Source organism: Bison bison, unplaced genomic scaffold (assembly GCF_000754665.1).
Source record: "Bison bison bison isolate TAMUID 2011002044 unplaced genomic scaffold, Bison_UMD1.0 scf7180017864064, whole genome shotgun sequence".
NCBI lineage: Eukaryota > Metazoa > Chordata > Mammalia > Artiodactyla > Bovidae > Bison > Bison bison.
The window spans coordinates 1,952,708-1,964,194 of NW_011494636.1; the positions used below are offsets into that span (position 1 = coordinate 1,952,708).

Consider the following 11,487-nt stretch of genomic DNA (forward strand, 5'->3'; position numbering starts at 1 on the left):
CCCTGGGATTTCTTTGGAAGGAATGATGCTAAAGCTGAAACTCCAGTACTTTGGCTACCTCATGCGAAGAGTTGACTCATTGGAAAAGACTCTGATGCTGGGAGGGATTGGGGGCAGGAGGAGAAGGGGACGACAGAGGATGAGATGGCTGGATGGCATCGCTGACTCGATGGACGTGAGTCTGAGTGAACTCTGGGAGTTGGTGATGGACAGGGAGGCCTGGTGTGCTGCGATTCATGGGGTCGCAGAGTCGGACACGACTGAGCGACTGATCTGATCTGATCTAGTCAAGCCATGTAATGTCTACGCTTATTTCCCATTGACAGTTGAGAAAACTGAGCTTTGGAGAGTTTACAGAATTTATCCAGACTCACATGACTATGAAGTGACAAAACTGGTATCAAAATCCAGATCAGATCAATTATAAAGCCTCTTTGTCTTCCTCCCACATCCCCTACTTCTGATAAATTTATGCTGAGGTGTTCAGTTAATGTGCAATTGAGTACAAAGTGCATTCTCTTCCTTTAATACTTGCTTTTAATTGGAGGATAATTGCTTTACAATGGTGTGTTGGTTTCTGCTGTAGAACAATGTGAATCAGCTGGAAGTAGACATATATTCCCTCCTCCGGAGCTTCCCTCCCTTGCTCCCATCCCACCCCTTTAGGTTGTCACAGAGCACTGAACTGAGCTCCCAGTGTCACACAGCAGCTTTCTACGAGCCACCTATTTTACACATGACAGTGTATATATGTCAGTGCTACTCTCTATGTATATATGTATACAGAGACAGTGTATATATGTCAGTGCTAGTCTCTATGTATATATGTATACAGGGACAGTGTATATATGTCAGTGCTAGTCTCTATGTATATATGTATACAGAGACAGTGTATATATGTCAGTGCTACTCTCTATGTATATATGTATACAGAGACAGTGTATATATGTCAGTGCTAGTCTCTATGTATATATGTATACAGGGACAGTGTATATATGTCAGTGCTAGTCTCTATGTATATATGTATACAGAGACAGTGTATATATGTCAGTGCTACTCTCTATGTATATATGTATACAGAGACAGTGTATATATGTCAGTGCTAGTCTCTATGTATATATGTATACAGGGACAGTGTATATATGTCAGTGCTAGTCTCTATGTATATATGTATACAGAGACAGTGTATATATGTCAGTGCTACTCTCTATGTATATATGTATACAGAGACAGTGTATATATGTCAGTTCACCCCACCCTCTCCTTTCTCCTGCTTTCTCCACAAGTCTGTTCTCTATGTCTTCATCTCTATTCCTGCCCTGCACATAGGTTTATCAGTACCATTTTTCTAGATTCTCTCTCTATATATATTCAGTTCAGTTCAGTCGCTCAGTCGTGTCTGACTCTTTGCGACCCCATGAACTGCAACATGCCAGGCCTCCCTGTCCATCACCAACTCCCAGAGTTTACTCCAACTCTTGTCCACTGAGTCAGTGATGTCCTCCAACCATCTCATCCTCTGTTGTCCCCTTCGCCTGCCTTCAATCTTTCCCAGCATCAGGGTCTTTTCCAGTGAGTCAGTTCTTCGCATCAGGTGGCCAAAGTATTGGCGTTTCAGCTTCAACATCAGTCCTTCCAACATTCAGGACTGATTTCCTTTAGGATGGACTGGTTGGATCTATATATATGTATATATGTATGTATATATATATATGTATAATATATATGTATATATACGTATATATATTAATATACAATATTTGTTTTTCTCATTATCTTTTTAAAAAATCAATCAATCTAACAAGAAGAGGCCAAAATTTCCTTTCTACTTTGCAAAAAAAGAAAAAGAAACAGAAAATCTTTATTTTGTACTCAGAGATAGTGAATAATGGGAGAGATGTTTAGGTATTTGGATTTCATAAAACTATTCTAATTTTTTAAGTCTTTGCTATCTTTTGGTAAGCTTTTGTTAAGAAGTTATTCATGTATCTTAAAAATTTAATCTGTTGGCTAGTGGACTGTGTCTGAGGGAAGTTTGCCCACGTTCTTTGGAATGCTACTTTGTTTTCAAACCATCTGAGTTGTACATTTGGCATCAGCTGCTGCTATTTTTCTCTTGATCATCTTGCCTATAGCAGTTGTGGGTGAGACATTATTGCATATGTACTCCCTAAAATACATACTTCTCATTTACAAACACTTGTACATATGAACCCTACTTGCTAATGTGGCATTTGATTTTTTTAAAAGGTTTAGGTATTTATTGACTGGTGGGTCTTCGTTGCTGCATGTGGGCTTTCTCTAGTTGTGGTGCACGGGCTTCTCGTTGGCATGGCTTCTCACGTTGTGGAACACGGGCTCTAGCTGTTTGGGCTTCCGTAATTGCAGCGTGTGGGCTCAGAAGTTGCCACACCCTGGCTTGGCTGTTTCATGGCATATGGGATCCTCCCGGACCAATGATCGAACAGGTGTCCACTGCTTTGCAAGGCGGATTCTTAACCACTGGACCAGGGAAGCCCCAGCATTTGATTTTAAAGGGAGATTTTCATATGTGTTTGCAATTAAGTGAAGTTGCTCAGTCGTGTCCAACTCTTTGCAACCCCCTGGACTGTAGCCTACCAGGCTTCTCCGTCCATGGGCTTTTCCAGGCAAGAATACTGGAGTGGGTTGCCATTTCCTTTTCCAGGGGATCTTTCTGACCCAGGAATCGAACTCGGGTCTCCCACATTGCAGGCAGACGCTTTACCCTCTGAGCCACCAGGGAAGCCCCATTTGCAATGAACTAGAACATAAAAACTGAGATAGAAGACTGAGATGCAGCGCTGCTTTAACCTTTGTATATGTTCTAATGATATCTTCTTTGGTGAGATAAGAAATTCCTTGAGAGAGGATTCCTGCCGAGTTTGGATAAGTGATGACAACACCCCTTTCCAGTGTGGGTGCGTTGGGTGGAAGGTGCCTCTGTGCTCTCCCTTGCCTCCATAGCTTCTCCTCTCACTTAAGCAGCACCAGACACAGTCGTGCCTCAACCCTGTTGTCTTCCCTGCCATTCCCAGTCTCCCCTCCAAGCAGGTTGTTTGAGAGTCTGTTTGATCTCTGATGCACCTGAAAAACTGAAATATGATGAAGGCTTCCCTCACTAGAATATGGACTCAGGAACCCATGTGCTTTCTAAATATGCTCTGAGGTTACTCTGTAAATATTTCTTCAGTCAATAAATGAGATAAGTGCACCCTTTTGTTAAACAGTTACTTAACAACTACTGTGTCATAGAATCTGAAACTATAAAATTGGATGAGTTGTATAGAATCTAATTGTTGAGGAAGGTTACTAGATGTTACTGTACGACATGGTGAGTATTATGATAGAAGCCTGGAAAGGCTATTAAGGGAAAGCAGAAGACAAATAAATCAAGCTTGTGAATCAGGGAATATTTCCTGATAACTGGACAATGGGACTGAATTTTGAAATATGAATGGGCATTTACTAGGTGGCGAATGTCCACAGGGCAGAAAGAAGAAAAAGTGTATGCAAAAAAAAGTACAGTTTTAAGGAAAAGATGCTGCAATTAGTTTGAATTGATGGACTGGGCTGAACTCGAGCATCAAGAGAAGCTGAGCAGCTTCAAGGAGTCCAAGGGTGCCCTTGGTGAGCATGTATGACCAGCTTTTTAGCCTTGGTCCTAAAGGTACCTCATTGAGTTGCTAAACTTACATTAATTAATTTCCAGTGGCAAGTCACAGAGATACTGGACTAATACAAGTCTAATTCTGCTCAGCTTCTCGTTGAGACTTGAGTTCAATCCATTCACTGAAACTTGTCCCCACAGCCCATCTCCTCACCACTGCAGTGTGTATGCAGTTTGTGTGGAAGGAAAACCTACTCTCTCTAGCCTGTCAGCACAAGTTTTGCCACAGCCACTTGGAGAAGTACTGCTCAGTACTTATCAAGGATGGTCTGGGTGTGGGTGTCTCTTGCATGGCTCAGGACTCCCTGCTTCGAACACCAGAGGACTTCGTGTTTCTGTTGCTGCTCAGTGAAGAATCGAGAGACAAATACAGGCACTACATCTTCAGGGATTTCATGGAGAGTCACTGCCAGCTCCAGCTGTGTCATGCAGACTGCCCCATGGTTATCCGGGTACAGGAGCCCTGAGCTCACCAAGTACAGTGCCAGTGGTGCAACAAAATCTTCTGTTTTAAGTGTCATCAGATGTATCATGCCTCCACAGACTGCGCCACAATCTGGAAATGGATCTCAAAGTGTGCAGATGACTCTGAGTCGGCCACTACATTAGTGCTCACACTGAAGACTGTCCCAAGCACAACATCTGCATTGAGAAGAATGAAGACTGCAATCACATGCAATGCTCCCAAGTGTAAACATGACTTTTGCTGGATATGTCTAGGAGATTGGAAGACCCACGGGAGCGTAAGAGTACTATGAGTCATGAAGAAGGTACAAGATGAACTCTGACATTGTCAATCAGAGACAGCAAGCCCAGGCTAGGGAACCCCTCGAGACATTCTTGTTCTACTTTGAGAGAGGCACAGACATACCAGTGGATTCATGAGAAGATTCAGGAGAGGGTCATGAATAATCTAGACACACGGATCGATTGGTAGTACCTACAGAAGGATGCCAGCTCTTGGACAAGTGTTGATATATACCCTGCAGGACATACACCTGTGTGCATACTATGTGGAGTCTGGACTCAGGAAGAAACTGAATACCAGTAGATTCAACTAGAGGTTGAGATCCAAAACCTGTCATAAAAGGTGAAGCATGTGGACAACTATGACCAGATGCATATAACAGAGCAGTGGAAGAGAATCCTGCTGAAGGAATTTTGTGACACCTGGGTTGTGACATGGACATACTGGTGTGAGGAAGATGTGGCTGCAAGGTCTTGCGGTTGCCCTACTGCATGCTACAGGCTTTCACAACGCTAGGCAACAGTCAGAGCCTCACTCCTAAGAGACGGTGGCCACATACCTCTTAGTCAATTTCTGTTTGTTTTTTTTTAAATCTTTTCATTCCTACCAGGGTAGAGGCCATGTTGAATTGGCCTCTTCTCAGGACCTTTAGTTCCCCCAGGATGGTTGTTGGGAGGGGGGAAATTTTTCCTGAGTGACTGGTAATAGTATAAGATCATTGTGCTTGTACTGAGTCACTTGGTTGTGTCGGACCCTTTGTGACCCCATGGGATGTAGCCCACCAGCCTACATGGAGATTCTCCAGGCAAGAATACTGAAGAGGGTTGTCATGCCCTCCTCCAGGGGATCTTCCCAATCCAGGTCATTACAACCTATGTAATATTTAGTGGTTGTACAATTATATGAAAAAGGAGGGGGGCAAAGAAACCATAGAATTACACAGAACCCTTTAAAAAATAAATTGGCATTGGAATGTTAAAAAATAAACTGAAAGTAAGTGATAAAAGATGGAATCTTAAAATATCAGGAAGGAGCAAAGAACATGTTAAGTGAAAGTATGGGTAAATACAGTAATTTTTCTTCTCCTCTTCAGTTTTCTGTGTTATATTTGACAGTTGAAGCAGAAACTACAACTGTGTCTAATGTGGCTAAGTGTATATGAAGGAAATATTGAAGGCAACTATATTGTAAAAAAAAAGAGGATAAAGATATATAAAGTGAGTTAAATTTTCTGTATGTCACTCAAGTTGGTAAAATAATGATACCCAAGTAGATTTTGATAAATTATGTGTCTATCATGTAAAACCTTAAAGCAACAAAAAGGATTACTCATAGAAATTCACCTAACAAGACTGTAAAGGTATCAAAATGAAATTTTATAAAATATTCGAATAATCCACAGGAAGGCAGGATAACTAAAGCATATGTAAAAAACAGAAAAAAATTACAAAGGCAGACTTAAGACCTAACATTTCAGTCAATCATTACATTAAAAATAAATCACTCAGTGAAAGGTTGTTGCTGAACCACGAAAAGACGCTGGGATTCTTGGCCTCCGGAGGAGAATTCAATCTGGGGCCAGAGACGAGGCTTGATCGCTCAGAGCTTTTGTGTAATAAAGTTTTATTAAAGCATAAAGGAGATAGAGAAAGCTTCTGACATAGGCATCAGAAGGGGGCAGAAAGAGTACCCCCCTGTTAGTCTTCAGCTGGATGTTATATAGTCACTACCAGTTTGTTCATGAAAGAAAGGAATGTCTTAAAACTCAGAATGGCACCAGGTCCCTCATCCATAAGATGTATTTTGGGATAATCTTGGCACCAGATGAGTCATCCCAAGCCATGATTGACTTGAATCTTGTAGAAGGGCAGATTACCATACAAATAGTTTCGTTTACGTAGATTAGGGGAACAATATCTGAGTATAATATAATGGTTTGTCAAGTAGGTTCTGAGCCATTAGGCGGAACGACTTGAAGACAGAGTCTGGGGTAAATGCATAGTACATTAACATAGCTTAAGACAGACATTTCCATAAGAAAAATGCATTGGTTAACTCAAGGTTTGAGAATAGTTAACTTCAGGTGGAACCAGGTGTCATTATGGCAACAGTATTTTAAGAGAAACTTTTTAAAATTTGTATAGAGAAGGGAAGAGAAAAAAAAATATATCACTAGTTTGTTTCCTCCTGCTGCTTAAGAGAGATAAAAAATGTCTGACGCTTGCAGCCTATTTCCTCCATTTGGAGACCCCTGGCCTTTGTGCCTTTTAGTTACCCTCTCATCAAGTATACCAATAAAAACAGAGTTTGGCAGAGTGGATCTGAAAACATGACCCAACTATACACTGTCTATAAGGAACTGACTTCAAACACAATAATAAACAGATATAAAGTGAAGAATAGAAAAATTTATACAAATATTAAAAGAAACAATAAGTGACTATATTAATATTATATAAATTAGGCTTCAAGGTCAAAAATAACTAGAAACAGAGGGGGACATTATGTAATGATAAAAATGTCAATCTTGCGAAAAGATAGCAGTCTGAAATATGTATGCATCAAAAAGTGGTTGTGAAATATTTCAAACACAGCTCATAACATTGAAAGGAGAAGTAGACAGATCTACAGTTTAGCTTGAGACTTCAACAATTCTCTCTCAAAAGTGGATTAGAACAACTGGATAGAAAAACAAGGTTGTAGAAGAACTGAGCAACACCTTCAACCAGCAGGATCTAATCAATATTTAAAGAATACTCTGTAAGTAAGATATATACTTTTGTTCAATCCCTCGGTCATGTCTGACTCTTTGCAACCCTATAGACTACAGCATGCCTGGCTTCCCTGTCCTTCACCATCTCATGGAGCTTGTGCAAATTCATGTCCATTGAGTTGGTGATGCCATCCAATCACCTCATCTTCTGTCGTGCCCTTCTCCTCCTGCCTTCAATCTTATGTATATAAAGATATATATATATATATATATACACACACACACACACATATATATATATGTACATTTCCAAATCCTTATGGAACAATGCCAAGATAGACCACATCTTAGGACATAAAACTCCTTTCAGTAAACTGTAAATAATCTAACCCATAAATAGTGTGTTTTTTGACCACAGTGGAAACAAATTAGAAATTAATAACAAAAAAAAGAAATTAATAACAAAATAATAATAGGAAAATCTCCAAACACTTGGCCACTAAACAGCATAGTACCAGATAAATCATGAGTCAAAAAGGAAGACAAATAGGAAATAGTTAAACAATATAGACTGAATGAAAATGAAAGTACAGTATATCAAAGTTTGGAAGAGAAAGGAGTTCTCTCTAAAATTGAACAAAGCAAAGATGTTTACCCTCACCACTCTCATTCAGCACAGTGCTTAAAGTTTTGGCAAGTACAGTAGCTCAAGAAAAGGAAAGGACATTCAGTTAGAAAGGAAGAGGTCTCTGTTTGCCAATGACATGATTGATTATGTGGAAAATTCCAGGGAATCTATGAAAAAGCTCCTAGAACTATGAAGTGAGTTTAGCAAGATCATGGGATATATGATACAAATCTTAAACTCACTTGTATTTCTATTATCATAGCAGTGGAAATTGTGAACACCAAAATTAAAAATGCAATACCATTTACAACTGCTAAAGATAAAATTGAAATGTTATATATAAACATAATGAAACAAGATATATGCTGAAAACCGTGCAATGCTGATCTAGTAAATCAAAGATTTAAATGAATGGAGAGACATATGTTCATGGACTGGTTGACTCAAAACATTAACAATGTCGGTTCTCCCCTGAATTGATATATAGGTGTAATATAATTTCTATCAAAATGCCAACAAATATTTTTGTAGATATAGGCAAGAATGCTCTAAGATTTATAATGAAAAGTAGAGGAATTAGAATAGCTAAAACCATTTCAGAAAAGAAGGATAAAGTTGGAAGAATCTGTCTTCTCAATTTTAAGACTTATTATATAGCTACAGTAATCAAGATTGTGTGGTATTGTCAAGAGGGACATATACATAGATTAATGGAACAGAATACAGTAACCAGAAACAGACCCATACAAATATGACCAACTGATTTTTGACAAAATTGCACAATTTGAAGGAGGAAAGGTAGCATTTTCATCAAAAGGTGATGGGGTAATTGGACACTCGGGAGGAAAAGTGAACCTCAACCTCTCATGTTTCTCATACTAAAATTAACTGAAAATGGATTATGAGCTTAAATATAAAGTAAACTAATAAAGCTTTGAAGAAAAACTTAGGAGAAAACTTTCAAAATAAAGAGTTAAGAAAGATATTAAAAGCATAAAATATAAAAGGGAAAAAATAAAAGTGGACATCATCAAAATTAAAAGCTTTTGCTCTCTGAAATACCCTGTTAAGAGAATGAAAAGACAAGCTTTGGATTAGGAAAGAATATTTGCAAACAATATATTTGACAAAGGACTACTACTAGGAGTATATAAAGAGCTGTCATGATCCATCTTTGAAAAACCAAACAATGCATTTAAAAAATGGCAAAAGAAATGAGATTTTTCACAGGACAAATGACAAATATATAAAAATATGCTCAACATCATTGCTTTTAAGGGAAATGAACCTTATTGTTGTTAGAACCAACAATAAGAAGCAACTACACAGCTTCGAATAAAATAAGAAAACAGTAGCAACAGCAAATAATGGGGAAAATGCAAAGAAACTAGATGATTTATACATTGCTGGTGGGAGTGCAAATTGCTATAGACATGCTGGAAAATAATTTGACAAATTCCTAAGAAAATAAACTTGCAACTATTATTCTACCTTTCCAAAATTTGCATTCCTGGATATTTTTATCCCAGATAATTGAAGATTTCTTGTTTTGTTTTTTAGTCAGTAAGTCATATCTGACTCTTTGTGACCCCATGTACTGCAGCACACCAGGCTTTCCTGTTCTTCACTATCTTCTGGAATTTACTCAAACTCATGTTCATTGAGTTGGTGATGCTATCCAACCATCTGATCCTCTGTCATCCCCTTCGCTTCCTGCCTTTAATCTTTCCCAGCATCAGGGTCTTTTCTAGTGTGTCAGCTCTTCACATCAGGTGGCCAAAGTATTGGAGCTTCAACTTCATCATCAGTCCTTCCAATGAATATTCAGGGTTGATTCCCTTTAGGATTGACTGGTTTGATCTCCTTGCAGTCCAAGGGACTCTCAAGAATCTTCTCCAATACCACAGTTTGAAAGTATCAATTCTTTGGTGCTCAGCCTTTTTTATCGTCCAACTATCACCTCCATACATGACTAATGGAAAAACCATAACTTTGAGTATATTATTACTTTTGTTGGCATAGTGATGTCTTTGTGTTTTAATATGCTGTCTAGGATGTCATAGCTTTCCTTCCAAGGAGCAAGCATCTTTTAGTGGCATGGCTGCAGTCACTGTCTGCAGAGATTTTGGAGCCCAAGAAAATGAAATCTGTCACTGGTTCTACTTTTTCCTTTTAAGCCAGCCTTTTCACTCTCCTCTTTCACCTTCATCAAGAGGCTCTTTAGTTCCTCTTCACTTTCTGCCATTAGAGTGGTATCATCTGCATATCTAAGGTTATTGATATTTCTCCTAGCAGTCTTGGTTTCAGCTTGTAATTCATCAAACCGGGCATTTTGCATGATGTACCCTGCATATAAGTTAAATAAACAGGGTAACAATATACAGCCTTGCCGTTCTTCTTCCCTGATTTTGAACCAGTCACTTGTTCATGTTAGGTTCTAACTGTTGCTTCTTGACCCACCTACATGTTTCTTGGGAGGCAGATAAAGTGGTCTGGTATTCCCGTCCGTTTAAGAATTTTCCAGTTTGTTGTGACTCATGCAGTCGAAGGCTTTTGTGTAGTCAGTAAAGCAAAAATAGATGTTTTTCTGGAAATCCTTGCTTTTTCCTTATCCAATGAATGTTGGCAGTTTGACCTTTGGTTTCTCTGCCTTTTCTAAACCCAGCTTTGTACATCTGGAAGTTCTCAGTTCACATATTGCTGGAGCCTAACTTGAAGGATTTTGAACATAACTTTACTAGCATGAGAAATGAGCGCAATTCTCTGGTAGTTGAACATTCTTTAGCTCTGCCTTTCTTTGGGATGGGAATGGAAACTGACCTTTTCCAGTGCTGTGGCCACTGCTGAATTTTCCAAATTTGCTGGCATATTGAGTGCAGTTCTTTAACAGAATCATCTTTCATGATTTTAAATAGCTCAGCTGGCATTCTATCTAGTTTTGTCTGTAGTAATGTTTCCTAAGGCCCACTTCACACTCTAGGATATCTGGCTATAGGTGAATGACAACACTATCATGATTACCTGTGTCATTAAGACCTTTTTTTGTATCATCCTTCTATGTATTCTTACCATCTCTTATCAACGAACTTCCTTTGGTGGCTTAGCTGGTGAAAAAACCATCTGCAATGCAGAGACCTGGGTTTGATCCCTGGGTTGGAAAGATTCCCTGGAGAAGGGAATGGCTACCCACTCCAGTATTCTGGCCTGGAGAATTCCATGAATTGTATAGTCCTTGGGGTCACAAAGAGTCAGACACAACCGAACGACTTTCACTTTTTTCTTATCTAGTCTTTCCAATTCTGTTGCTTTCCTCTATTTCTTTGCACTGTTCATTGAAGAAGGCCTTCTTATCTCTCCTTGCTATTCTTTGGAACTCTGCATTCAGTTGGATATATATTTCTCTTCTCCTTTGCTTTTCACAAGTTATGACCAACCTAGATAGCATATTAAAAAGCAGAGACATTACTTTGCCAACAAAGGTCCGTCTAGTCAATGCTGTGGTTTTTTCCAGTGGTCATGTATGGATGTGAGAGTTGGACTGTGAAGAAATTTGAGTGCCGAAGAATTGATGCTTTTGAACTGTGGTGTTGGAGAAGACTCTTGAGAGTCCCTTGGACTGCAAGGAGATCCAACCAGTCCATTCTAAAGGAGATCAGTCCTGGGTGTTCTTTGGAAGGAATGATGCTAAAGCTGAAACTCCGGTACTTTGG

At 39.2% G+C, this 11,487-nt stretch overlaps 1 protein-coding gene and 1 pseudogene across 1 annotated transcript in view; both read left to right on the forward strand.

Annotated features, from left to right (window-relative positions):
* Positions 1-11,487, forward strand: part of RGS7 (regulator of G-protein signaling 7) — a 489,491-nt gene that overhangs the window by 88,438 nt on the left and 389,566 nt on the right. The window lies entirely within an intron of this gene.
* On the forward strand, positions 3,305-4,973 carry LOC104986214 (annotated as a pseudogene).